The following is a 5361-nucleotide window of genomic DNA, read 5'->3' on the forward strand; positions in this document are numbered from 1 at the left end:
GCACCTCTATGAGCATATAAGCCACTTTTATTCGCTTTTATCTTCCCCATGTTTGCTCCTTCTTTTTAATTCATGGATTAAAAACTTCTATAACATCCCCAATCCCATCAGAAGGTTGCCAAGCAGCTGCAAGTTTCATTTATATCTCCGGCCGGCTCAGTATACTGCATTGAAGTGTTTAGTCACTCCAAGCTGCAGCATGTTGACTGTTCAGCTACACTACCTTTCTAATTAAACCCCTGCTGTGTGTTGGTTTGGGGAATAAATGAAGGGAAATCAGTGCAGAATTATTGTAATGCCAGTCATTTGGTTGCAACAAGCAGAAAGTTCAAATAAAATGTGGCAAACTCTCATTTAGTACAGTCATCCTTTTAAAGTTGGAGGTAAACTCATTGGGTTTAATAGTTGCTCATTTTCCTCACAATGAGCATTAATGTCCCCCTAACAATAAACAATGTTGATGACAGTAACAGAAATACATACACACCTCCCATACATTATTCATGACCGTCAACCCCTGAAGTTCGCATATATATATGCCTTAATCTATTTTTTTTTTAAGTAATCGTGAACTTCTGAGCATCGTGAACATTGTTACGCTCTTGAGTGTCGGGGGCTAAATCTCTCTTCTGTCCCTGAACTATATTTCTTCGCTGTGTTGTCGAATAAAGTGCGGATGGGATGAAAGGTAATCTGCGTGCAGAATTCCTAAAGCTCCCTTATCCTTGTTGAATTTCTCAAGAATTCCACCTTTGCCCCGCGGTTTCCCTGAAATAAATTACTTTAAGGGTTAGATGCCTGCGCGCATGCAGCCTCCTTCTTCTTTTCTTTTTTTTTTCTCTCTTTTGCGACATTCCCCATCAACAGTGGATCGACGTGATGAAAACAGTTTCAGTATTTGCCTAAGATTATTTGAAACACTGTTTTGATCACTAAAGATAAACGATCGATGATGCATGATGATGATGATGAAGTAGTGCAAACTTCAAACCTTGCTTTCTGCAGTCGGTCTGATAAACCACTTTCTCCTCTCACTTTTCTGTTTGTTTCGCTTCAGCTGCTAGAAAGACAAGCACACACGCTGCTGAAAATCACTTCTCTCTCTCTCTCTCTCTCTCTTTCTTTCTTTCTCTCTCTCTCTCTCTCTCTCTCTCCCACTCCCCCTCTCTCCCACTCTCCTCAGCCTCTGCCTACTTAAAGTTTGGTTTTTGGGGTGTACTACCAAATTACAGTGTTTGCACTTGTGGAACCACGAGGGTTACAGCTCTAATGGATTTATAATCTCCGTCTCTGGGACCATCCAAAGTAATTAGCACGCAGGGCTCTAAAAGAAATGATGGTTAGTGAGCAATAAAGCCAGAGCCCATTGCATAAACTGACAGTGGCTCTGACTTGGTGGAAACCTCAAACGTAATTGGGAAACTCGTTGTAGTTATTGTCTTCAATTATAATGCGGGAAATAAATACTTCAGAAGTGTAGAAATTTTTTTACAGTTGAACTTTTATCTGTTTCATCATAGATTTGTACCAATTATATGCACTAATTATAATGGATTACCAGAAGTCGGCAGGTTTTTCCTCATACACAGTGGTATTTGCTTCTCGAAGTTTTAAACAAGTTTTCTGGTGCAGTTTTGCACAAACTGCACCAGAAAACGTCCAGGGATGATTATAAGAGGGAAACTATTTATTTTGTTCATTTTGAATTTAAAATGTTCAGCTTAAGAATATCTACTCTTTTTCTCCTTCCGTCAAGAGTCGTCAGATTTTTATGTGCTGAAAGTTTCTGATCCATAGTTTTGGAAAATAAACACGAGACGAACTCTTCCTCTTCAGACCAATCTGAAACCAGAAAATTCTGGGGATCAGATCTAGGAGGGAAAAAAAAGTCCGGTTTAATCTATCTCTCGTCCACTAGAACACGATCTCTCTGAACTACAAAATTTCAATGTCAGACTGAAGAGGTAATTAAAAAAAATGTTTGTATTGCAAATGTACAATATAAATTGTCGTGTGTTTAAAGTCTTTATATTTTATTTGCAGGTAGAGGATTGGGTCGTGCTTGCAAGGCTGCAGTGAAAAAATAGCATAAACAAATTTTAGTTCCCATTTGAAAGTCATTAGTAATGTCATTTAATGGGAGATCTATTTCGACTTAATTACAAAAGTAAATCTCCTACCTGATATAGCTCTGATCAATTTGCTAATATGCCGAATTGGGAAAAGTAATTATGCTAAATGTTTTTTCAGAAATTATTGTCAAGACGAGACCTTTGCCTTAGTAACCTATTCTTTCTTTATTAATTATTATTGATATTGACATTATAATCGTCCATTTCTGTGTTTCTATGTTGTTGATCTTTGAGCTCGGGAATTATCTAATAAGTTACTAAATAAAAAATAAATAGCACGTACAATCTTGTCATTGTTTTCTCAAAATGTTCCTTTTACTGAAATAACCTGCCCGCAAACTTTTTTCCAAACATTGCAGAATCGCAGTGTGCAGTTATAAAACAGGCTGCAACTTCTGCTCAGTTCAAACATACAGTCAGAATCAAATTGCACACATAAAAGTGTGTGTTAGTAATTGTGTGTATGCGATTTTTTTATATATATATCTTGCAGGTGTTAAAGGGACAGGAGACGGTTGCATCCGAAGGCCCTCGGATGAAGGAAATCACCCTCTAAGCTCACACAATGTCTTATTGACTGTAGCTTTGGTTGGAACCCTGATGTGATTACACACGATCAATAATAAACCTACCCTCAACCATTTATAAATCTCTGCATCAGTTTGAGACGCCATAAAGCGTGTTCTTGTTGTCATCTGTTCTTTTATTTTGGGGGAAGGTGGTAGAAAGGGGTGCAGTGGGTTTTGGGGGTGGAGGGGTCTTGCACTTGTGACCTCAGTGTTTTCCCAACTGTTTGTGTTGCCTTGCTCGGTGATTTCTGTATTTGGTGGAAGCTTTTAAACATATTGATTCCGGATTTAGCCACACTCCAATGTGCTTCCCGTATAAATGTATAATTAAGCTCATTTGACAAAACTGTTATATGCAGTCATGCAAGCTATTCTGGTGCATTTAATTATATGTAAATCAACAACAACAACAAATTACTGCAAAGTAAAATTTCAGCTCCTCACTATACAGGCTTCTGCATCAGTGACAGAGACGACGTGCTTAATAATAGCATTAATTTATTATGATTTTACTACTTTTCACCGGATCAGACGCTTTTATTTGCATCATGATCGGGTTAAAACTTCGAAAGACAGACATAAAAATTTAATTTTCACATTCAAAATACTAAATTATGGATCCTTCCGTGCGGAGGGATCAAGATAAATGTTAATAGGTTAAGTTCTGGGATAAACTTAACCTGGGCTACTTTCACACCAATAATGCTGCTTTGATAAATTGTAAATATCACCGCACCGCTGAGGATTTTTACGTCCACGTTTTAATCCCGCTCTCCACGTTGCTTGGTTCACCATTCGCAGCTGAACGGGCAGTAAAGGATGAGCACCGACTGATCAGCCTTTTAATTCGGTGACACTATCGCAGAGACAAACGGACGGCTATCGATCTTTTCATTATGTGTTCGAGCAACAAATAGGCTGGTGTATGCGTGAGCGGGACGGGAGCGAGACGAGAGGGGCTCCCGTGTCCCGTTGCAGAATACAACCGAGCTTTAACAGCTTCTCTGCACTATCTCATCCGCAGGGGCAAACGACGCAAAAGGATGTGGATAAACAGAGGCGGCGTGCATGGAGGGGGAGAGAAAAAAAAGAAGAAAGAAAAACATTCTGCTTTGCACTAAGTTGAAAAGTTGCGACTCTTTTGCGTGCGCCGACAGTAAAGTGGCGCGACTCGGAGAATTCATCCCGGCGTTCAGTTCCACGCGTGTGCAGCCAGAGTTAAGCAGAAGTCAGAAATAAACAACAGGAGAAGAAGAAGAGGAAGAAGAAGAAAAAAAGTGCTACTCACCTTCTCTGTGACTGCACAGCAGCCGCTCCTGCACCGGTGCTTCATCTCCTTCTTCCAACATCCCACCCGTCCACTTTCTCCACATGCAGGTTTCTATCAGAGCCTCTCTAATATATCTACCCCGCTTCCTATTCGCTTCCCCCTCTCACTCTTTTCCTCTCTTCTCTCTCCTCTTCTTCCCTCATGCGGACCCCCATTCTTTTACCAAAATGTGCGGAGTTAAATCTTAATGATACACCAAAGGGGGAAGAAAGGGGGCAAAAAAATGCATTGTCCAATTTAATCTTATTGGTTTCACCTTTTCAGAGTGCTGGAGACATGGCCGGAGAGTTTCCATGGTGTGTGTCCGAGACAGGGACGGGGAGAGAGAGCTCTCTTATTGAATACTTAAAAAACAAGCCATCCCTCCTGAATGCGCATTCAAACAGAGGCACTTGCATATTAACGCTACGTTATATCTTCTTATATCTCTGTTTGAGTCTAGACGTGCCTATGCGTGCTTTGTTGTATTAAAGTACTTTTATGTCTTTGAGTGTTGGGTTATTATTTCCTAAGCTTTTGAGTAAAATTTGAATTTTTTTGTCTTTGTTTTATATAAACAGAGCGTAATTTTAATTAGAAAGCACTGTTTAAACATTAATTATGAATTATGATACTCTAATCAATGCATGTTAATGTTTTCTTAATAATTTATTAATGTCGTCCGATATCTTTAGCCTGCAAAAATTTACTTTTTATGAGCTACAAAAGTACACAAGACTATTCTACACACGTTCGAGCTTTTTAATTATTATTTAAGATCTATTTAAGGGCTTAAAAAATGCAAGTTTGATGGCTTGCACGTTGGGGTGCTATGGGGATGTAATTGCACAACGTACGCTAGATGGCAGCGCGATCCAGACATTTTTGAGTCTGAGAAGCCTGCAGAAACACTGATGCATAAAAGCTGGAATCTCCGTGCAAATTCCACGTAACTTCGCTCGATTTTGAATTAATGTCATTATTAACACTTTTAAAAAAACACTATTCCTATTGAAGTGTTTGTGCGACTGTGAGATGTTGGCGATTGTTAAACGTCGCTCCGAATTTCAAGAGATTCCCCGCATCTGAAAAGGCTTCCAGCATTACGGCGGCGTTTGCGCATCATTCTGCACAGTGATATTTTTCCTAAACTGCTCTTAAACTAAAATTTAAGTTTTAATGAGCGAAACTGGTGCCGATTACAGACGATGCTGTACCGCAATGCGCATGCCAAGGACAAAAAACAGCGTGTGAAAATATTAATCCGCTCCCAACAGCAGAGACCCCCGTTAGTTTAATAATAAAGATAACAGTCCGAGACAAGGCATTCTGAAACTTTAAGGGGGGGGGG

The 5361-nt window shown here is 39.6% G+C and overlaps 2 long non-coding RNA genes across 2 annotated transcripts in view; one reads left to right on the forward strand and one right to left on the reverse strand.

Moving 5' to 3' along the window:
* Nucleotides 1–4302, reverse strand: part of LOC103470462 (uncharacterized) — a 7784-nt gene extending 3482 nt beyond the window's left edge. The window contains exon 1 of the long non-coding RNA XR_534492.2: nucleotides 3990–4302. This is a non-coding gene — a long non-coding RNA (uncharacterized LOC103470462). The remainder of the gene's footprint in view (nucleotides 1–3989) is intronic.
* LOC103470461 (uncharacterized) lies at nucleotides 3997–5010 on the forward strand. The gene is made up of 2 exons (XR_534491.2): nucleotides 3997–4078; nucleotides 4296–5010. It is a non-coding gene; the product is annotated as an uncharacterized LOC103470461 (long non-coding RNA).
* Nucleotides 5011–5361: the final 351 nt, after the last annotated feature.

This window comes from Poecilia reticulata, linkage group LG9 (genome assembly GCF_000633615.1).
Source record: "Poecilia reticulata strain Guanapo linkage group LG9, Guppy_female_1.0+MT, whole genome shotgun sequence".
Classification (NCBI taxonomy): domain Eukaryota; kingdom Metazoa; phylum Chordata; class Actinopteri; order Cyprinodontiformes; family Poeciliidae; genus Poecilia; species Poecilia reticulata.